A 24,289-nucleotide genomic window follows, 5' to 3' on the forward strand; every position below is an offset into this window, starting at 1 on the left:
TATGACTTTGCTTCGCAAGGAACGCCAGATAGAAAGACGCGCGGAGGAATTCCACGTCTCGCTTCACTCGTGGCAAATACTCGTGCGATATACATCGAAGACGCGGAAGAAGCCGGTCGCGCGATCCCACGTCGACAGCTGACAGCATCGGACTCTTTTCCTGCGAGTCTCTGAAAGCGTCTCCAAAGGGGCTGCAACAATCTCATCCGCCCACTGTTCTCGAAGAGTCGCACCTAACAACAATAATCACGTGCCAAGAGCCGCACAGGAAGGGGTGGGCGAGGTAGGGGGAGGGAGGGGGGGGGGGGGTCATAGGGGGTGTGATGTACGCACCCCCTTCACTGAGTTGGATCGAGGTGCAAGGCGCGCACTGCTACGAGCCAAGCCAAGCGAAGCCGCTCGAAGGAAACTCGAAGGGTTCCCTGCGAACACTTCATCGCTTAAACCTCTGAGAAAGAAAAGAGTCGAGAGCTCGCACGAAACTTCTCGCATGGCAGTGATCACAACGGATGCTGCAATTCGAGTTCGTATATATACACTGAGCGCTATAGTGCGTATCCGGTTTCTTTCTGGTCGGGTTCTTGCCCCATACTTCGTACAGACTACGCTCTTATACATTTCCGGGACCGTTATCATCTTCCACGCGGACGCGGCGATGAAACTAACAACAATGGCACCACTCAGAGATCCAGCGGACGCCCGGAACGCTGTGCAAGGGTGCGCGTACAAAAAAAAAACTTCTTTCTTTCATTCTTCTTATTTTTTCGGATTTATTTTCTCCCACCTTTATATTGTTCGTTAAGGAAGGAAGCAGGTTCGCCTATAGCGCGTCCCCCCGAAAGCTATGCTGCCATGCATCGGCACCCCACGGGCTAGGTTGCTGCGAAGAAGCATAACGCACAATCTTCGCCACTTCATCCGTTCGCACTCTGCCTTCTCGCCGTAACACGCAGCTCGGACGTTTCTATGTTATTTCTCCTCATAGTCTCTCATTTGCTCGGCGTATAGTCCACTTCCGCGTATACGCATATACCGTATACAGGAGGGGCGTTGAAATAGCGAGTCTCTCTCCTCCGTATATACGAATGCTACACACGAACGCTATACGTGTATCCGCTGGCGGTCTGCGGTTGATAATCGAAGTGCAAGAGAACAGCTATTTCCAATGGGCGTTCCACTCCTGCGGCCCACTCTACCCGCGAAGCAACTTCCTATTGCTCTGTAGCTGTTCTGACTTTGGTATGCGTGGCTATATATTCATGTCAGCAAAACAGCAAACAGCTCGGGTGAGGCTGCTCATATTACTGCATTTTCTATAGCTCACTTTTTTTTTTTTCTTTTTGAGGATCATCAACAAATTCACAAGAGCGTCACAGCCACACGGTATATCCATGAGGTATACACACACGTCACGTGAAGAAACTGTATACCCGTGCCTCGCCAATGCCTTTTGTGGCGTCAAAAAACCACGAAACTTCATTCCAACCCACCACGGTATAGCTCAGTACATGTATGGCTATATATAGCGTCTGCCACTGAGTGCGAGGTTGAGAGTTAAATTGCCGGCAGCGGCGCCGGCATTTAAATAGGGGGCTAAATGCAGAAACGCTCGCGTCCTTTGATTTAGGTGAGCGCCAAAGAACCCCAAGTGGTCCCGGGGCTCTTTAATCCAGAGCCCTTCTCTATAGGTCATAGGCGCATGTGTTGCTTTGAGACGTTGAACCCCATGAATCAACCAGTCAATCGTGCTTAAACTCATGCACTCGCAGGTATTAAACGTATATATAGAAAATTGTCGCATATATTGTGGCTTTCACTGCAGAAGCGGTGACTGCCGTTGCTAAATTTAAACAGTATACGTCCGCAAATAAAAGCAAAATATCGCAGCTTAACAGCGAAAATAGGCTCACAAATATGATGGAAGTTTCGACGTGCAAACTCAAAGATAAACAAGTAAATTTATGTAACGTATAGGAGCATTGTAACACACAATTATAGAAGCCGTTCCGTGTGGGTGTATGCACAATTGCAAGGCGCCTTAAATTCCTAAGATCGATGCTTGAGAGGTTATATTAGGAAAGCGCATAATGCTTTCTTTCTCAACAAATACGATGGCGAAGATTTTTTTTTAAATAAAAAGCGCTAGAATTAGCAAGACCAGTGCAGTAAAGCAAGAGCAAGCCGGGTGAACAAGCCTGGTTACGCTAATTAATTATGGGGTTTTACGTGCCAAAACCAGTTCTGATTATGAGGCACGCCGTAGTGGGGGACTCCGGAAATCTGGTTACGCTAAAACACGGGGCAACTTATGGAATAGAGGCACGGATAAACAAGCGACCATGTCGCCTCCATTGTGCCCTTTGTATTAGCTTTGCATTTTTCCGTGACCGTGATTCAGAACCAAGTGGCCCAGGTTCTGCAACAACCATACGTGATGCCTAATATTAAACAGAAAGTCAATTGAAAGCAAGGATAAGTCAGCAAAAAGGCAAAAAAATATGTAATTTTTCTTTACAAACATTGTTACACAATTTTTGCAAGGGCTAGCAATCAACGATAGAAAAGTAAGTCGGCTATAGCTTTAAGAAAAGTGCGGGACTTAAAGTTATACCAAAAGTGCACAGTGCGTTATGAACGGATGTCGTAGCTGAGGAGCACCCAATTAAATTTGATCACCCGGAGTTCTTTAAAGCCTTCGCGTAAATTTAAGTACGCGATCGTCTTTTGCATTTCGACTTCATAAAAATGCGGTCTCTGCGGCAGGTAATCGAACCCGGGACCTCGTTCTCAACAGCCGAACGCCACAGTCACTGAGCCATCACGACAGGCCAGTCGGCTAGCTTCATCAATGAAGAAATCTTTCTGCGAACTGCACGCCGTAGATCTTACCGGCTGCGCAAAGAAAGAATCAGGAGAGAAAAGGAGGTGCACGAAAAAACGGAGCAACAACGAAAAACAGAAAAACAAACAAAAACAAAGAAGGCGGTCAGGCGTTTTACTTAAGACTGAAGAGTTAACTACAGCTCTGTCAAAGACAAATACCGATTTATGAAACCACCGCAGTCGTGTACGTCGTATAGTCGGGGCAGGCGAAGACAAGCAGTCCGGGTCAGAGGCCAAGTGCTCGCATTTTCGTTTTTCCCTCCCGAGAAAACACACGCACGCACGTGCAAGGATGGGCCAAGCGAGACGAGCGATTCTCCCCTGCTACGTATACGAGCCAAACAGCGGAACCTGCAAAGGTCGCGCGCGCCAAAAAGGATCCGAGGGAGCTAGCTCATTCTGGGAGCAAGTTCCGGGTCGACGCGAAAAACAAATTTTTCTTCGCGGGAGCACCAAACCAAGAACACAAGACGCGGCCCGCGTCTAAGGCCACAGAGCCTCAGAAAGCGCCGCTACAACGGCAGTAATTAGCTTCTCTCTCACGAGAATAACTCCCCCCCCCCCTCCTCCCCTCACACACCCTGCACCCCCCTTTTTGCTCTAACACCCAGCAGCATCCCCCTCCCTACCTCCCCTTACCTTTTAGAAGGAAAGAAGACACCAAGACAGAAAACACCCGCCTTCTAGTTAAACCGTGATTTCTTTCTTTTTCTACTTCTTCTTTACACTTTCTTTCAGTTCTCGTCCTTTCTTCACTCGCTCCACCTTCCTTGTGTATAGTTTAGCCCAGAGTTCGAGTCCACTCTTTCTTTCTCGAGTCTTGGTGCGTGCGCGGTTCCTCTCCGACTCTCCCCGTGGCGACGAAGCAGCTGGCTGTGCCGTGCGCTGTTGTGCCTTACAATGACTAATGAACCAAACTGCTGTCAAACGGCGGGCCATGGAGAAAACCGCTTTCTGGGGCGCGCGCGAACGCGGCGCTCGCGGCAGCAGCCCTCCGTGCGCACGCAGTGCATAAGGGGAGAACAAAAGCGGGAGGACCAAGAATGACGGGAAAAACTGATGCCGCCTGGTGAGGAGGCTATCTTCTGCAGGGCTTCAAGCGCGGCTCTGTATACCTTGGCGTATATGCTCTCTCTACTCGGAACTCGTGCATGTTCTCGTGTACCGCGTACACGCGTCCTGAGAGGTGCGCGCGGGGGCCCCCCGTTTCTGGGGAAAAATCGCTTTAATTTTCTTTTCTTTTCTTTTTGATCTCGACGTCTTGGAGAAGTAAGGAAGATGAAGTCATTTCGCAGTTCCGTTCCCCCTTCTAGTGAGGAAATACTCGAGAAAATTATTTGTTCACGTTCTGCTGACACCTAAGGTGTACCCGCCGTGGTTGCTTAGTGTGACTATGGCGTTACGCTTCTATAAGCACGAGGTCGCGGGATGAAATCCCGGCCAGGGCGGCGGCGGCATTTCTATAAGGTCGAAATGCAGAAACGCCCTCGTGTGCCCTACTTTGGGTGCACGATAAAGAACCCCGGTTGGTCAAAATTAATCCGGAGTCTCCCACTACAGCGCGTCTGCCTCACAATCAGATCGTGGTTTTGACACGTAAGATCCCAGAATTTATATAATATTTTTACTTAAGGTGTCTCAGAAGAGGTGACATCGTACGTTCTTATGCTCAAAATTTGGCTATAACAAGCCTGCCGCTGGCCGAAAAAGAAAAACAAAAAAAAAAAGATTAGAATTGGTGGTCACTCATTAATGCCTCTCGGCCACCGCGCAGGTTATGTTTACTATATACGGCGTATTTAGAGCCGTGTCGTGCCGATTTCGAATGGGCTAACTTTAGCAACCTACGCGCTTGGCAGCGAGCATCTGTGCGCATTTTCTTGCCAGGCAGCAAAGCGCGAAGCTAAAGCTTCATTTGTAACAATTACGGCCCGGCGTCGCGCCCTGCTGAGCTCAAGGTCGGGCTTTCGATACCGGCCGTGGCGGCCGCATTTCAATTGGGGCGAAATGCGCATAAAATATAAATAAAACATGCTTAATTAAAACCCCGCAATTCAATTTTACTTTTTTAGCAAATACAGCCCCAGATTAGGATTTGTTTTGTAAGCAGTGTCGGTGAACTCCGTGGTATACTGCGAAAATGCACCGCATTATCGCGTAACCCGAGCACTGAAATGGTCGGTATCAGTGACCCACCCATGCACTATAGATGCATGTTCGTGCCGTACATCTTGTACTTTTGTCATTACGATGAATACTAGCTACGCAGCCGTTGAGCTCATTATGCTAAACTTTAAACGGACGCAGGGCAGTTACAGCGGCCGAGCGTATCGCTCCTTAAGTGTACTATCATGATCATGCAGCATGAAAGCTTCGTGATAGAATCTAGAGCCATATGGATATCCTCTGTCGGTTATCATCTCCTGCCCTTTTTATATGCATGTCAGACACGCTGTCTCACTTTAGCGCGATTCTTCAGGCAACCTCTCATTATGAAGCGGCAACAAATTAATGACTAACAGTGTCCGTGGTTTCACTACAAAGGCTACAGTGACGCATACAACTTCTTGCGTGAAGTTGATTCATTGCCTTTTTTTTTTTTCGAACTACAATAGGCCAAATTAAAGGCTTGTTTCCAAGAATGCTAAGCTGGCAATGAGCATAAAATTATTTATTTGTTCATCAAATATCTGCGTTCTTGTTTGCAAATCAGCCTATTTTAGTATTGGATAGCCTGATCACAATATGCCGTTACTATATGCAATAGCATCGGCGACAATGCAACTAGTAGAACAGAACAGAATAAAGATTAGGAAAATGTGGCCTTCTGAGACTGTCTGAACCATCGACATGTGCCGTTAGTTCAGACACTCACAGTTGTGCAACTCCTCAAAGATAGAAGTATGAGAAGGAGATAGTTCACTCCTTAAACTTGTTTTTGAACGCCAAGTCCACGCACGGGAAAAAAAATGGTCGCCTAACCACTTCCATGTTGTGTATACATTGCACGAAAAGAAAAAAAGAAAGTGCTCTCAACGAAACGTCTCGCGAAAAATGTTGGCACTCGTAAGAACAACGCTGCTAGCTGACGCCAGTGCAGCTCGAATCTCGGTAACGAACCGCGATATCCGAGTTCATCGTGAGCGCGCCCATAGAAGAGAAGCGTGAGGCGTTTCCTCAATGCTCCGATAGATGGGGCGACGTGACAGGGCACCGCGCAAGTATGAAGCGCGCGTGACTCCGCCGCGCTCTCGCCGCGCGTCCCGTCACGCGGTAGGCTTCACCGTAAAGCAGTCAGTCTTGTCGGACTGTATAACGCGTTCCGCTCAACGAAGAAAAAGATATTTAGAGGGCGCATTCTCGCCCTATCATCGCTACTTTTGTATCTATTTACATTTACACCTTTGGGCCACTCTGTTCACAGTTATATTGCAATAAATAATAAATAAACATTCATTCCAGCGGCCACCGCAGCAATAACGAGATAAGATTGATGGCGCAAGGCGCAGTTGTCAGCATGATCGTGATATCTTACGCTAAAGCTCACGTAATAACAGTAACAAAGTTTTGCGTGTCAATAGTTGAAAAGCTGATTACCGAAGCTTAGCAGACATGCATACCCAACTACAAGAGGAGTATAAAAAGGAGATGGTTCACTTCACAAGCTTCTTTTTGAGCGCTAAATGCACACACTGAAAACATTTTCCGACGATCACGCAACATGTGGCTCTACATTTTCCTTCTCTGCCACGCAGTGTTCGTGTGTCCTCGGTTTAGTTATTTGCTTGAATTTCCTTCCCTGTACTTGCTTGTATGTTATTAGGTTTTGCACTGTGCACAACTTCACCAACACTGCGCGTTGATGTTATAATATATATGTTTTAAAATTAACATAAACAATGCTGAACGTTCTCGTGTCGGTTTTTTTTTTCTTTTTTCTTTTGAGTACTCTTGCTATCATATGTAACCGGCTGTCTTGGCACCTGAGCGTGTCCCGTAGATTAACCTGTAAATAACTAAAACACTGTTGTTTAACCATGGTCGAGTGCTCATTTTTCGTGTTCTCATACGCATCAGTTTCGTACAGTGATTACTAGTTACGTTTCGCCCAGATTATTACTTACCCGCCTGTCCTATTTTTTTTTTTTTTTTTTTTCTGCAGCGACGCCATTTGCTAGGAAAACATCTCGCTTTAACGACAACGGTTATGGGACCTTCCATCGCCACTTTCGGCATCGCCCCATGTGTTGGGTAGCAGACCAGCTGTATATCTTCTGGTTAACCTCCCCACCTTCTGTATCTCTCTCTCTCGGTGTCGCCGCAGGTTGTTGCGTTTTTTTTTTTTTTTTTTTTTTTTTTTCCTGTCCTGTTTATTCCATGATGCAGCTCCCGCAAGCATGCTTTGCTGCAGATCACGAAAGTTAAGCAAGGAAAGAAACTTTACCAAATTCAATAGATCTTTCTTTATTATGATTATTATTTCGCAAAGCTCGGATGCTTGAAAGTACTTGAGTATCCAACTAATATTTAAACGCACAAAAAAAAGCATTGCGAAGAGAGAGAGAGAGAGAGAGAGAAAGAGACAAGAGAAAAAAATTGAAACACTGCGAAGGAATGATTGTTGTACAAGTTATAATGCAGGCAACGACGTTAAGAAACGCCGTGCTATCGAAGGCCACTTAAAAGATTAGAGCGCGACTGAAACAAGGTTGCAATCAGAAACCCAAGAAATGTCCGCAGGATAATTCTCAAGACAGGACGCTAATAACACGGCGTCTCTTGTTCCATTAATTTGGTGCCTTTCTTTAACTTTCAGCAATGCTCCCCCTCACCTTCCGGTTCCTCGAATGTCTAAGGAAGAAATAACATCTAAACACAAATGATTAATGCTTGCTCCATATTTCACTGCGTTCCGAAATTACGGCGGCCGCAGGTATAAATTAAAGGCGCCAATAAGTACGCCTCGCGAATGGCGCGGGTCCTACGATTCCTATCGCGCTGGGTGTTTCGCTATCCCACCAGCCTCTTCAATGAAGGCATCAAAAACAAAAGAACTGAAAAACAAAAACTACTGAAACTCAGGAACACGCCACAGCGTTCACCGAATGCAGCAACTTACTGTTGCGCACCCAGAACTAACTGCAGTCGATGGAGACTCGCTATAGCGGAGAAAAGGAGGGAGTCGGGAGCGAGTGCCATAAAACGAGCGCACTCTCAAGTCGTGCGCTCTCGACTTCGATGCCATATCCCCCCCTCTTCGTTATTCGGGCGTCCCAGTCCTCCGACGCATCGGCGTCCTCGGGAATAACGAATGCCGGCAGTTTCCAGGCGCACTTCATTTTTCAAGCAGGCAACTCACGCGACGAGATTCTCTCAACAACCGAAAATCAAAGCCGTTTTTTGCGGCGGTCCCATCCTCCTCGGCCACTTTCTCAGCGGAAGCATATATAGCGTGATGCGGTCTTCGTACTTTTGTTTCAAAACGAAATGTTCAAAAAACTTGAAAAGAAAGGAAGAAAGAAAGAAAAACGAGACCGAACCTGATTTCGTTTCGATGCTGTCTCGCCCAGGAGCATGGAGGGGAACTGAAAAAAAGGGAGAATCGGGAACGGAGTTGTTTGATAGGCACTTGCAACGGACAGACAAATAAAACAGAAGGGCATGCAACATCATTGATGCACGCTCGAGTTCTTTCCTTATCGGATATTGTTTTCTTTTTTTATCATTGCGCATACAAATAGAGGAATAGAAAGGAATTGGGGAAAAATTGACTCAGTACAACCGGGAGTCGCTTCGTTTTGAAGGCGTGCCATGATGTGGGGGCGTTTACATACCGCTGCAAACCTAGAGCGCACAGAAAATAACACCAGGGGTTGCTGATTTTTTTCGACACGTATATAAAAAAAGAAGAGAGCAGAGTAATAACAGAAGGAGGTGGTCTGAATGGCGAAGAAAGAGAAAGTAAACACAACGTTTTACTGCAGGGCGCACGCAATTCGAGCGGTGTTATCTTTGCGCGGAGTTGTATTTCGCGACGCCACAGAAATGAAAAACGATCTTATAAAAAGGCTCTGTAGTCATGCCCCATTCTTTTCTTTTCTTTTCTTTTTCTTTCTTTCTTTCTTTCTTTCTTTCTTTCTTTCATTACTGCAAAAAAGGATGAGCGACCAACCAGAGTAATCTCGAGCCGCAGTCGCACTTGATCCGCGTTGTTCACGCGTGGCAAAGTGCCGAAATTCGGAGCAACAAATAAAAATCGGAAATAATTTGATTATAACTTTATTGTCTTTTGTCCATCGCATTCAAATTCCGCTATTAAGACTTCCTTCCTCGTACTTTGCATGTGGTTTAGCCATGTATCTTGTCGAAATTTAGACACGAAGAAAAATGAGAAGTGAATTACTAAATTTTCGAGAACAACGTGCGCAAGCCACAGCACCTCCATCCGATCTGTGGGAGTCTGCATCTAAGAACACCATGCAATCATTACGGGCGGTGCTTCCTTTACCACTACCGAGTTCTTGTGAGAGCGGCGTCAGCCAGTGCTGACATTGCTCTTCCAAGTCTCCCTGTAGTTATTACCACAACCGAACTGTTTTCATCTTCGTTCTCAGCGTAGCCATATGGCTGCCGTAATGTCCCACTAGTGGTCATATAATAACGTTGTCATTGCAGCAATGATAAAACACAGACGAATAAACTACACAAGTAAAGTTTTCTAGCTTCCAATCTATTGACCGTTGGCCTGGAAACCGGCGCTTCAACTGACTCTACTATAAGGGTGTCGGCAAAAAAGCGAGTGCGTGCCAAGAAGAGCAGTCCCCCGTGAGGCAGCCTTTGCCGTGAAGCACAAAGATTGCCCGCCTACCAATGTGAGCCCTTGCTGCGATTGAAACCGAGCGAGAGACTGCGATATTGCTGAACATGTTATAGTGCTTGCTACCGCTTTGAGCCACGCAGCCGCACGAGAAACTGTATGCAACATTTAATAAAGGATTTATTTCTCAAAACAAATACTTGGCTGTGGTCTCGAAGGCGTTTTACTGCACTAAGATGAGGTAAAGCGTCTTCTAAATTAGTGACTCTATTACCGAGGGGAACCTAATTACTAACATGGTGCAAGTGCCTAAGGACTGGGCAGAATAGATGCCTACCTTCAACATTCGTTCATTTTCTTGCACCCCTGTCTCGTGTGACATTGTTCAGGTTGCATGTCATGTCCCTGAACAAATTTCCAAACTCTTCGTTTTCATTTATTTATTTTTTCCTTCTTTGTCCCGCGTATTATAAGCTGAAGGAACTTTGTAGATGAATCCATGTAAAATACCACTTAAAATAACCAACGTTTATGAATTGTAAGAGGCGGTGTATGATGCAACGAAATATGGCGTCGTCAATTTGAAAATCTATAGTCCAGACTAGCCCGACTGACCGACTCAACTACACTACCTAAATACCAAGCTAACTAACCAACTAACTGATTGCAGTGGATAAAGCACACCACCAATTTGTCAAACGAATGTCAACGCTGGGTTTGAAGCGGTGGAAAGAAAATTATTGGCACAATGCTACATAAGCGATATGAAGACCTAGTTATTGACCAGTGGTCACACACTACAGTGAATGATGCTCTATAGTTGACATATAGAGGAAAAAGTGGAGACAGTTCTAAGCAGCGTGAGGACAGAATGCGTTATCGATCAGAGATCAAACGCTGTATGATATTCTATATGTAATACATACTTAATAAAAGTGAAGTTGGGCCGATCAGGTAGTATGTAAAAAAGATCACCGAAGGTCTACTCGAATGACAAAATGGGCGTCATGTGAAGAAAAGCGGAGACGATTATGGTAAAAAATAGAGGAACAATTATATTAGCTGGTATGTGAAGCTATGGATAGTTAAGTTGACGCAGAAGAGGGCAGTCAATAGCGACTTCGAGATGCTTGTCTCCCGAACATATTTTCATGTTCCCTTAATTTTATAATTAACGACGTTCTATTGTAGTTGATAAGGGCGCAATAGCGGCAAGCATACATTAATTCCATAAGCTGGAACTTCACAAGCGTTTTACTCATCCTTGGTCTCATCTCCTTGGAAGCGTTGCGTGTAGGAATCCATCGGTAAGAAGAATGTAACGCCACAATGTATCGCGCATTAGAACAAGAGTGGGCGCTAATGAGCTCAGAGGTTCCGTGAGGCTGTTCTTTAGGATGCAGATCACACGCACTCAGGGTCATCATTGGTCGAAGCGATGCGTATATAGTTTATATAATGTCTGAGAACGGATGAGCTTCTTGGGGGCTGCCATACGTGCCATATCCTAATTGCAAGAGCTGCATACCGGCAGATCCGGATGAACGACGTTTAATGTAGACGCCGTTTCTCAAATGAGTGCCCGAGTCACCTCGCGCCGAAGTTGGTCTCGGACAATAGACGCCTGGTTCAGCGTGAGAACCAAGTCGCCGTTGCTTTTCACGAAGTGGACGTTCTGTTCTGACTCACGGGAAGGTGTGCAAACAGTGTGAGGACTGATCTTGATTGTATATATTGCCAATCAAGGATTTTCGGTGCGTGAAACTGCTGCGTATATATAGAGTCTATGGCAGGTGGTATACCAGTATGCGGAGAAAAGAATGGATATAGCGGACATCTCTTTGCACGGAGAGAAAAAAAAGGCAGTAATAAATGGTGTGCCTGTTACATACGTTTTTCGAATATACTTTAAGCGAGATTTCGGCTATAGAGGACCGATGAGGAACGCTGGAAGTGAGAAGCAAAATCACCTTGCTTTTAATATTCTTACTAGGCACAGAGTTATCATTCTTGTTCACTAAGTGAAAACGGGCGAGGAAACTGTGTCATGTTCTGAAGCATATGTATAGGTCATATTCGTACAAGAGCTGACCCCACACAACAGCGATGAAATCAACGGCAACAGTTCTGCAAGTAGTTGCATGCGACATTAGCGCAATTCTCGCTATCTTATAAGCGATCTCTCCTCCAAAGGCATATAAATGACGGCTGGTACAATCACTGAAATGATTGCGATGTCTTTAGCTTAAGGCGACGATAGATCTTCGGAATTATCAACACTTGAAAGCGGTTCAATACCTGCTACATAAATGTGTTTTTCCGAGCGTGAAAGAAGCCCGCGAATACACGCAGAATTGCCGCGTGACTGGCCGCTCGAGGCATTTTGCGTGTATTCGCAGGCTTCTTTCACGCTCGGAAAAACACATTTATGTAGCAGGTATTGAGCAACAGAAAGCTGTATCGGGAGTTTTTCATGTTGCTCTACAATCTTCTCATTGATACTTTGATAATTAGGACAGTACTTCTCGAGTTGGATAATTAATTGCAATTACCTAATTAAATCTCAGTAACAAAAAATACTGGAGGCTACTCCACTGTACTGGAAACAATACGCACTAGGTTTTCTTTGCGTAACGCCTTTCCTCTTCTTTTAAATCGTGCTGCGTGATAGCTAGGACACACTGTATTGGAAAGAAGTGATTCATTGTAACAGCTACAATCAGAAACCATAAATCCAGTTTTGTTTCCAATCAGAGAACAAACAAATGAATATGTAAGTTCATGTAAGTGAACCAGCCTTTGCACTACCCAGCCTATCTGCATCACCAACTTCTTCTCCAGGCCTCGATAACTTTGGAGTCTAAAACTCCCCTTTGATGCTTTCTAGGACATTCTAGAGCTCTAACATACCAACATGCACTCTTCCCAATGCGATGAAGCTGTCTGGCTGTCCAAACATCGCCTGCTAAGATTCATTTTCACCCCCACCATTGACGTGTATTGGATGGCAAGCACAAGCACGTATGCAAACTCGGGGATACAAAGCGTGACAAAGGACACCGCGTGTTCTCGCCAGCTCTCCAAAGGCAGGGGGGCAGCTTATACGGCTCAATCCCCCTCCGATTAGCGGATCAAAGAGACCGGATTATGCGAGCTCAAACAGGACACGAGGGTCAAGGCTAATCTGAAGAGCAGGAGGGGGTTATCTGGGAAGGGATGCCTCGGCGAGAGGATTAAGCGCCAGCAAATTATATGTGAAAGAGCAAATTGGCCTTCATTGTCACACGATCCATCCATGCAAGCGGCTGGGCGTCATGCTTCCGCTTCAGAGAGAGGATATGGGCCTGAGGAGGAGGGTGGGGAGGGGGGGGGGGCGTCACTTTAGAGAGGGCCACATAATCTCCCTGCCGCTTTCAAGCAATTGCACGACACTTTTCGCGAGGTCGCTCAGTGGCGCGCACGGCGTGTGACGCGCTAATATGATGAATGCAGTGTCAAAGGAGCCGGCGAAACTGTTGCCCGACCCCGAAACGTGAGAGCGGTGCAATGATCCGTGTGCTCTCACCGAAGCTGTTCGGGTCGGGGTGCTCGGCGGCTAAGCTTCCAGGAGTCAAGCGCAGGGTCGCATTGATACGTCCGGGACAGAGACGAGAAAGAAATAATAATAATAATAATACAAGAAAAGGAAAAAGAATACCCACGCGTCCCCGTTTTCTGTGACACCTCCGGCAGTGCGTGCCATCAAGGCGTGAAATGAGACGTGCCGACGAAGAAAAAAAAAACAACTAAAAAACAAAACACATGCAGGCCAGTGAGGCCGCCGGAAACGTGTGAACTATCGAGGTCTTTGTTTCAGACGAACACAACGAAGACATACGCTTGAATTTAAAGTAGAGAGATGTTCACAGGTTGATGGAAAATTGGAATGAGCAACAGTGGTCAAACCATCAATAATAATCGCAGAAAACGGACGCGGGGAGCAAAATTAGAGGTAAAATTGTACAAAAACGTCTACAGGAGTACATTTACGCTCTGATATAAGCACAAATGCAATAGATACGCGAAGCGAAGTCCCTTAGAAAAATGGATATGTTACCTTGACCAGACACGTAGATGCAGAAAATATAACGAAGCCATATGCACTCACAGCGAACAAAACTCAATGACAACGCCTATATATGCAAGCACGCGCACGGCTTGCTTATGCTCAAGCTTGCTCTAAAATAAATAAATAAATAAATAAATAAATAAATAAATAAATAAATAAATAAATAAATAAATAAATAAATAAATAAATAAATAAATAAATAAATAAATAAATAAATAAATAAATAAATAAATAAATAAATAAATAAATAAATAAATAAATAAATAAATAAAGGAACAAAATTGAAGCATACGTGCGACATTCCAGAATTGCAATCCAGTTTCCAGAGAATGCGTTTTCGCTTTGTACTTTCTCTCATAGGTATCATGCTTCTCTTTCTGCGACGCCACTCCCTGCGCGGCAGTTGCTACATCGGCTCCAGCCGCTCATGTGACTAACTGAGCAACCCTTGCTGCCTCTGGTTGCAGGTAAGTCACGTGCTCCAACCGAAGATATTGATGTGGGTGCACATTTTTAAAGGCATACGTACAATACTGCTGCAACCTTTCAGTTCGGTCCAACCAGCAGTTCTTCTATAGGGAATTATACTAAAAGTGGCTCCTATACAAGCAGTCGACGAATTTTCTTCGTTTACCATAACGCGTCCTATTGTTCCATAGACTAGTGGGTTTGCCTTTAGATCGCCCACAACCTTTCCGACATCCCCTTCAGATTTCAGCCGGCTATGACTTATAGTTGTCGAGCACTTAGCACGGAAGCTTGGAGACCATGCGAACGATGTTCGTGTCACGCATTTTCGTGGGACGCTTTTGCTGCATGTATCTATGCGCACGAACAGCTTTGATGTAAAAGTTATGCGACCTGTTGCCACGACCATGAGATTCTAAAAAGAAATCAAGAAAACGTCAGAGGCACATCCACTGCTAGCAACATGCATTTAGCGTTTACCCGCTGGATAACAAGGTCCGCCATTCAGGGCTCGGGTCGTGATGAAAATGTAGAGCTACTTTCAGAAGCGTTAAGGTGGGTGGCGGATTATGTGACTATTTAATTGACTTATATTCTTCTTTCTGGGTATTATTATTATTATTATTATTATTATTATTATTATTATTATTATTATTATTATTAGTAGTAGTAGTAGTAGTAGTAGTAGTAGTAGTAGTAGTAGTAGTAGTAGTAGTAGTAGTAGTGTAGTAGTAGTAGTAGTAGTAGTAGTAGGAGTAGTAGTAGTAGTAGTAGTAGTAGTAGTAGTAGTAGTAGTAGTAGTAGTAGTAGTAGTAGTAGTAGTAGTAGTAGTATTGACGTTTCTTAACCACACGAATTTAATTTTTAAGTTTGGAGTGGCCGGTCCTTCGGCCAGTGGCATATTTTGCCAGGATCTCATCATTTAATAAAACACAACAACCTAAGTTGACGGTAAAACTATACTCGGTGGACACACTGAAGTATATTACCGCTATGACTGTGCACTGAGCACTGCGTGCTTGTACAACTCAACAGCGAAAAAAGCAATGATAAAGAACTGTACAGAAAAAGAAAAGAAAAAAAAAAACGATAAAGATGCTCAGACATAATCTGCTGCGAAGATCAAAGTGGAGCGGGAAAGTAAAAGGAAGTTATTTCATTTAATATACTTTTCTCATGTTCGTTACGTGCTACTACACCATGTATGTCAAAGTGTCATAGTCACTAAATTCATAGGCTCGACGCTGACTTCCAAAGCTGTTCCTTAAGCATGCTTTTCCTTGAAAGCTTTAGCTTGAGTGCGCGCATGCGCGTGCGCAATGTACTGAAAAATAGTTCGGTCAAAGCTGAGCACAAGCTGACGGACTAGTTGGTTGGACATGTACTAAGTCAGCAGTGCAGGGAAGACGCGTGGACACAAGAAGCGCAAGACAGACGCCACGAGCGCTCAGTTAACGACTGGAATTTGTCAAAAAAAAAAAGAACAGCATCAAGAACACGAATAAAGATGCTACGTGATGGCATCTTAGAACTACCGTCATTTGAACTGCAACACGGGTCGGTTGTCGAAGCTGGCTTCACCACATTAACAGATCACACGGGGTGAAGCCAACTTCTTCTTGAACCTCTCTGGGAATAAGCATTCTTTCAAGGGATAACTATTTTCTTGCTTCTACATTATTTCCGATGTGTCGCAATGCATAATGCTGATAACTACAATTTAAAGACAGCGATACTATTGAACGACCGCGCAGCTACGCTTAACTAGCCATGTGCTGGTCAACTGCTCTAGAATCAAGTGAGGAATGAATGGTTTGATAAGGGGGGAGGTAGACCAATATCAATAGCAAAGCTACTCATCGAAGGCTTTTGTTCATCATCGCTTCAAAGGGAGATTATTAGCAAAATTTGTACATTGAGAAGAAACCTTAGAATGTGTACGTCAATAGCAGCTGATAACAAGCGCGTGACGCCTTCTTGTTAGGGTTAATCCCTTAAAAATATTTTTAGTTCTACGGCTCTCTCACTTTGATCAAAGCATAAGAGCGTCCAAAGTAAGTCCGCGGAACAAGACCAACACCTACCGGACGCAGAGGTGGACAGAAGTAAAAGACCGTGCCACGGGACACGACGTCCATGACGGCAAACTAGAAGAAACGTGAGACCGATGAGGGGTAGCCGCCTGTCTGCAGCAAGGCGCGATGCGCCGTACACCGCTTCCTGCCTGTGCGCATAGCAGGATATAAAGGACAAAAGGTAAAAAAAACGGAAAACGGGCAATGCACACAGCAGGAGCGCTCATCGCCAAAGAACCAGAGCCGACGAAGACAGAGAAACAGCAAGGAGACCGCTACACACGTACCGGGAGGTGAAGACCGGGAAGATGAGGAGCGCGGAGGAAAAGACGTGGCTAACGTATATACAGAAACGAAGCGAGACGCGGCTCGAAAGAGGAAGAGAGAGCGAAGCCGTGGAGCTATACATATCCGTATATATATATATATATTTAGGAAGAGATTGGGAAACAAGCGAAGCAAAAGGGGAAAGTGATGGAAGAAAGGACGTCGCTGGCACAAAAGTAGTGGGCGTTTCCGCGCGCACCCGCCGAGATGGTGGGCTTTCCGACGGGGAAAACGCAGCCGCACTGGCAGCGGCAGCAGCAGCAACGGCGGCGGCAGGTTCGGGCAGCGTATAAGGGGGAGGCACGGAGCAAGCTCTCGGGAAACGGGAAAAACTGGAACAAAAGTAGAGGAAAAAGATACGAAGAACAGGAGAAGGGACAAAGATGGAGGCAGCAAGAGCGCGTTCTCTCCGGGCACCAGAGGCAGCAGGCGGCAGCAGAGAGCACCCTCTCTCGCAGAGGAAGCAGCAGCAGCAGCATCTCCCTCCGGTTGCTTCATCTCCTCCTTCGGCGGCTCCCCAATTGCTGCTCTCTTCTCCATCCTCTTTCATCTGCGGATGCGCCTGAGCCGCCGCCACCACCGCGGGAGGGCGTGGCTGCGGAAGCGGACGACGGACACAGCGAGGACCGACCCCCGTCCTCTACCGTCTTCGACCAGCTCCGCGGGCCTTTCTTGTTCTCCTGCATCTTCCTCTCGTCCACCCGAGCGCGCGTCTCGCACAATGGGAAGCGGAGCGCTTCCTCTCTTCCTCGATCAGCCCCGGCTACGCTGCCACAGCGGCAGCAGCCTTTTCATCAACTACGCGCGCGGCTTCTCTCTTTGTACTCCGTATAGTCGCCATTTTTATACTTCCTCTGCTGCTCGCGACTTGCGTTACTACCAGTACATTCACTCACTTTCGTCTTGCTGTTCCTTTTCGTCTTTTGGAAAGTGCGTTCGTTACCGTAAATCTCTTCCCTCACAGCCGCTCGCAATGCACAGCCTTGACTGCGTTCGTGCACAGCGTCGACCTGCAGTGCAAGTTGCGTCGGGTTTCAGGGAAAAGGGGGAAATGCCGCGTCATCTACCTGCAATCCTTGCTGCTCGCGATCCTCGACGTGTACTGCGCATTTTGTGCCTTCTAACAACGCGTGCGCGAAGAGCCCTCGTCTCACAGGGTTGTCCTGACTGTGCAAATGCATGTGCGTTTCTACGACACGGGATTCTTTCTTACGTTTTTCCAGTGAGCGGCTGGCCTCCCTTCCGTACGGCGCTCAGCGCCCAGATCATCCTCCTCAGCCTCCCCCCCCTCAATCACTTGTTTGAGCCCTGTGCCCGCGGGAGGGCGCCTTAGACGCTCCTTATCGATCCGCGCTCTCTCGCGGTGTTTCACCTCAGCGGCTTCCTCGGGGAAATGTCATCGCGTGCGCGCGTCTCCAAGGTCTCTGGCTAGTTCGTCCATGGCGACTCCTGGCAGGGTTGGCATTTTGGGCGGAGAAGCCACTCTTCCAGAGCTATTCACTAACGTTCCCAAATGGCTTATGTAGAACCACGTCTTACGAACGTAAGAAATTGTTCAGTCTACACCATCTTACGCTGACTTTGTGCGCTTATAATATCATGTTTAGAAACGCTCATGTAGATTCCATACAGTAATGCTCCCTGAACGTAGAAGATGACATCATTGTGATATGCATCACAATGGTTCCACGTGCTTAGTCAATTTTCCAGCCTTTTGAGCTGTCGAATAATTTTATCCAATAGATGTCGATTCTGTCAAGAAAGTTGTCGCAGTTTCACCCGAAAGGCGAAGCATCAATTGCGATAGCAACTTAGTAGAGAGCTATACGGAGTAAGGATAGTAGTTTTATCCGCTGTACAAACTTGGACATGCAGCAGCACCGGCAACACACAGCACTGTTGTCGACGCCGTCGGCGTTTTGCCCGCGTTCGCACAAAATGCGTGCGGCGTTGGTGACTGTTGCCGGAGCCTCTGATATAAATAGGCACTTGGTGCCGCAGCTAAACGTCGCCTCCCTTCCCTGCCCCCCCCCCCCCCCCCCCCCCCACGGCCTTTCGTGCGTCAGAAGAAGGTGCGTTTGCTCTACATATATGGTGATTGTAAAGGAGGAAAGAGACGCCTACTTCTGCAGCCCTTAAGGGAGCACGGCACAGAACGCGCGTTTGTTCTCCGCCGTGCGTTCACTCCCCGTGAAAGCGCGCGTCCCTCGCGCCCTTTCACTCGCACATACAGCGTTCGGCGGCGCGCGGCGACGATTTCATCTTCATTGACGTCATACGGAACCTCACGGCGACGGCGACGGCGACGGCAACGGCGACGGCAACGGCGACGGCGACGCCGACGGCAGAAATCTGCTTTGGAGTGTCCATATAATTGCTATCGCAATAAAAGGGCGGACTTACAACATATGGTTTGGGCTTGTCCTGGGACACCCACACAGAATAAAACACACAAGGCCGGAGAGCAGCGGGAAACCGCGCTGCTCAGCTCTGAACCGGAAGACCAACTTAAGGCAATCCAGCAGGCCGAAGATACCGCCAGAGCCCAAGGGCTCGAGGCCGTCATCTAGGTAGAGAGGACTAGGTCTCATAAATCTGCTGTACTAAAATATAGTTTATTCCTCCTCCTCCTCCCTGGTTAGTTCACGCGATAGAGCGACTACTCTGGAAAGGCTGTGGTTCCTTGTCCAATATCTGTACTAGGACGATGTTTTCCACTACCACGAAGCTTGCTTTTCGAGGAAACCGCACAGGTTTCCACTATCAAGTGCCTATCAACAGTGCATTTCATGTGCCCATCTTCAATTTGCGCATTCCCGCAGAACTCAATTGGTTAATCATATACGTGCTGCGTATATGCCCATCGACTTAATATAAGCAAGGACAAGATACATGCATGTGTAAATGTAGATACAATATATGTAATGTAATGTAAATGTAGGTATAAATGTATGTAAACAGATATCGTATAAGAGTCACGTCAGAGCCTGTGGAATGTATAGCCCTACGGCAGATCCACGTTTAACGAATTCACACTTCGCGGCCAACTGCGCTATAATGTTTCGCCTGTTGTATATACGAACAAACAGTAAAATATGTTGTCTACAAAAAGTTTCTCTTTTTTTTCATTTTGACCACGCCCACAGGCCACAGGGAGGTATTTATCGATCACTAATCCAGTAGGCGCTCCGCCATGTCCTACTGTTTCCGCTAAGTTAGTGTCTTTCGAATCTAAGGGCAGAAAAGTATACGTCATGAATTTTTCTTTTTTTTTACTCCAGCTCGGCAGAACTCGTACAGAAATGCACGTGTAGTCCAAGTGAGCGATGACTTAGAGCGACAAACTTGGGCGAGTTATAGTAACTGCATTCGTACGAAGTCCGTAGAATTCCTTTGAACTTCAAGGGAAATAAAGTCATCATCAGCCTATATTTATGTCCACTGCAGGACGAAGGCCTCTCCCTGCGATCTCCAATTACCCCTGTCTTGCGCTAGCTGATTCCAACTTGCGGCTGAGAATTTCCTAACTTCATCACTCCACCTAGTTTTCTGCCGTCCTCGACTGCGCTTCCCTTCTCTTGGTATCCATTCTGTAACTCTAATGGTCCACAGGTTATCCATCCTACGCATTACATGGCCTGCCCAGCTCCATTTTTTCCGCTTAATGACGACTAGAATATCGGCTATCCCTGTTTGTTATCTGATCCACACCGCTCTCTTCCTGTCTCTTAACGTTAGGCCAAATATTTTTCGTTCCATCGCTCTTTGTGCGGTCCTTAACTTGTTCTCGAGCTTCTTTGTTAACCTCCACGTTTCTGCCCCATATGTTAGCACCGGTAGAATGCAGTGATTGTACACTTTTCTTTTCAACGACAGTGCTAATCTCCCAGTGAGAATTTGGTAATGCCTGCCGTATGCACTCCAGCCCAATTTTATTCTTCTATAAATTTCTTTCTCATGATCAGGGTCCCCTGTGAGTGATTGACCTTGATAAACGTACTCCTTTACAGACTCTAGAGGCTGACCGGCGATCCTGAATTCTTGTTCCCTTGCCAGGCTATTGAACATTATCTTTGTCTTCTGCATATTAATCTTCAACCCCACTCTTATACTTTCTCCTTTAAGGTCCTCAATCATTTGCTGTAATTCGTCCCCATGCATTGTAGCTGAATAGGACAATGTCATCTGCAAACCGAAGGTTGTTGAGATATTCGCAGTTGATTCTCATTCCTAAGCCTTCCCAGTCTAAGAGCTTGAATACTTCTAAGCATGGAGTGAATAGCATTGGAGAGATTGTTTCGCCTTGCCTGACCCCTTTCTTGATAGGTACATTTCTACTTTTTTTGTGGCGAACCAAGGTTGCTGTGCAATCCTTGTAGATATTTGCCAATATATCTACGTATGCATCCTGTACTCCTTGGTTACGTAATGCCTCGATGATTGCTGGTATCTCTACTGAATCAAATGCTTTTTCATAATCTATGAAAGTCATATAGAGAAGTTGGTTGTACTCCGGAGATTTCTCTATTACCTGGTTAATGACATGGATACGATCCATCGTAGAATATCCCTTCCTGAAGCCAGCCTGTTCTCTTGGTTGGCTGAAGGCAAGTGTTGCCCTGGTTCTCCTTGATGAATATTTTATACAATACTGAGAGCAAGCTAATGGGCCTATAATTCTTCAATTATTTAACGTCTCCCTTCTTATGGATGAGTATAATGTTGGCGTTCTTCCAGCTTTCTGGTACACTTGAAGGCGTGACATTCATTCATTAATCCATTCGTTCAAATAGCGTCGACATAACAGAAAGGAAGCACAAAGAAGCGGGTAGCACTAATCTTCTCCTTTGTCCTTATCAAATTTTGTGCTCGTGATCGTACCATTACTCCTCATTCTCCCCTAACTATGTTTTCGTTAAATGTGAAATTAAATTGGTGGGGTATTGCAGTCATCCGTATGATCATCTGTCGACCGACTGTATCGTATCCTTGTGCAAATTAAAGGAATGAACGTCATTTCGCGGTCTATTTGTCGCTCTTTCTAATTGCCACAGGAGTTAGTACGTCTATTTACTGAAAAGCAGTGAACACTAAATTTCAAGCTGAAATTGCGAAGTACTGTTGGAGAGAGCAGTAATTCGTTTTGATTCTTATATTCTTCTTATTTTCCTTTACTTTCTCGCTGAGCGTATTCCATGAAAGTGTCGCTCGCGATGTGCGCGGGCTCCGATCGAAGCCGCATCTGTGCCTGATTCTTCATTCTGACCTACCAGAATCACAAACAAGAAAATGCGTCCGACTCGCGCAAAAAAGAAGCCAGAAACCCAAACCAGCTCTCAAAACAACAGCCTGTATGTGGCACCATGCACGCAGTCGCCTTTCCATAAACGATATCACTCTTGCGGCTTCTATTACAGTATGCAAATATTTGACGGCAACACGCAAACAACCGCTTCGACAGTCCAGCGATTCCGCCGTCTGCACTCAGCGTACAAATATCCCTCTGCATCCGTTTTTGTTTCATGTTGAATTTCGGCGGATCCAAGGTATATACCACTGCGGAAATCGGAGTAAGGCGGACCCAATAAGCACTCCAGGCGCGTCTGCCGAGCACAGACCTTACAGATTCTATCCAGAGTCGTGGACGAAGAGGGAAGACAGGGATATCGAGTGGCAGCTCCAGCGCCTCATGCAGGGAGCGTTTGCAGATATATATATGCGACCCAAAAGGCAGTCTGCGCGCGTTTCCGTTTGTTCCGCGATGTGCCCAGAATTTGTGCGTGTTACGTGCTGGCGGGATTGATTTCGTCCTTCCCTGGTACCCCCCCCCCCCCCCCCCCTGCCGGTCACGTGGCGGCACGTAAGCGCTCCCGCGGGGACCCTACGGTGCGTACACTGCGCGCATGCGCGTGCCGAGTGCCAAGTTCGAAACCGGCGTCCGCCGCCACGCCCCCTCCGCGGCGGCGGACACGCCCCCTCGCAGCCCCGACGTGTTTCTTCATTTCTTTTCTTTCTCTTCCTCGCGCTGCGCCTGTCAGGAAGCGAGCGCGCCAGCGCTAGCTGTAACGAAACCCAAGGAGCAGCCATTATGCACGCGCCAGGAGGCTTTATCCGCATCGCGCGCGCTGAGGGATCGCGGATGAAACAAAAAGGGAGAGGAAGCGGAGGGCCATGCCTGGAGAGAGGAGCGGCGGCTCGCTCGACGACGAGCGGGCCGCCTGTCTTTGACGCGGCGCGGCCAACGCGCAGCTCTGATGTCGCGAGAACCCCGGGTTTCATCAACCCTCCCTTCTTCCATCCCACCGCGTCTGATCGACGCGGCAGCGTCGAGAGAACGGGCGCTGTCTCCGGCACGTGTCCGCAGCTGCGGTGACAGGACTGTGCGCGGCCGTCGGCCTGCACACAGCCCCGCATACTCTCGCCGAAAATCTTCGCCTCAAGCTTTGACTCGGCAGCGAACAGCTTCTCTATCGCGTCGCGCATACGGGAAGGCTGCGCGCTGTATTTCATATACATCTATGCGGTATAGTATGCCTGGCATTGAAATGGATAAAGAAAGCAATGTTGGCAGAATCAAACTGGGAAACGTATATAGGAGACAGATGAAGGGAGATATCTCACTAGAAGCTTGAAAGGTTCGTCGGGCCGTGCGCCTACCTAGCTATTTCAACCCTGATGATAATGATTTCGCGTCGAACGATTTGTGCGTGGTTACAGAACACTGGGCACCTGAACTCTACTCCTTGATTTAGAGGGCCACGCAAGCATGCACTTCAGCTATAGAAACAGCCACTGATATCAGAAACGGTGAAATACGGTGATGCCATAGAGTCATACTCGCATGGAAGGGCTTCGTGATTGGGTGCAGAGCAGCTAGTGCTTAAAGGCACTAGCTCGAACGCGCATATGCTCGACATGGAGGGAGATGAGGGGGATGCATACAGGGGCTGCTTGTACGCTTATGTGTATGTCGGAGGGTGAGGAGTAGGTGTGTGTACATGTATAGCGCTGATCAGCAGGTAAAGATAAGCTGAGCCTCCCATTAAATTTTAGTGTGTTTCGGTGTGGTAAGACTCCCCCCCCCCCCCCTCCTCCAGAGGCGTCGAGAGAACGGGCGCTGTCTCAGGCACGTGTCCGCAGCTGCGGTGACAGGACTGTGCGCGGCCGTCGCGGCCTGCACACAGCCCCGCATACTCTCGCAGAGCAAAACTATACTTTCGAATCGTGCGCTGTAGATCCGGCTTCTGCCCTGCAGTTTAGTTATAAGTTTTTTCTTGTTAACACACGTGTATACTTTCGCACTCAGCTACGCATTTCGACTGGTCCCTCAGCGTTAAATCTCCACCATGTCGTAACGCCTTTTTCTTATGAGAAAGACTTTCCAGATAAAAACCAACGACACATGCAAACTTGTAAACCTGGTAGTAAGGATATCAGCCACGTAATCACGTAATTGTACTTTGCTCAAAGCGCCTACCATCCCACTGACCAAATAATGCTCATTACTTCAGCATTCTGCTATCCTCCTGACACGTTTTGGATGTTATCTACCTGAACTTCGCCAACGCTTGTGTATGTCTTAACACTGCGTCACGCACACAACGAAAACGG

The 24,289-nt window shown here is 46.8% G+C and overlaps 1 protein-coding gene across 2 annotated transcripts in view; it reads right to left on the bottom strand.

The window, feature by feature from the left end:
- The window catches only part of LOC119442589 (transcription factor Sp9), a 151,874-nt gene that overhangs the window by 72,834 nt on the left and 54,751 nt on the right, over positions 1–24,289 (bottom strand). Inside the window, exon 2 of one of the 2 annotated variants that reach the window (XM_037707515.2) lies at positions 8,424–8,468. The exons of the other annotated variant lie outside the window; for it this stretch is intronic. The gene's annotated coding sequence lies outside the window, so the exon portion shown is untranslated. The remainder of the gene's footprint in view (positions 1–8,423; positions 8,469–24,289) is intronic. 2 annotated transcript variants of the gene reach the window in all.

Source organism: Dermacentor silvarum, chromosome 2 (assembly GCF_013339745.2).
Source record: "Dermacentor silvarum isolate Dsil-2018 chromosome 2, BIME_Dsil_1.4, whole genome shotgun sequence".
Classification (NCBI taxonomy): Eukaryota; Metazoa; Arthropoda; class Arachnida; order Ixodida; family Ixodidae; genus Dermacentor; species Dermacentor silvarum.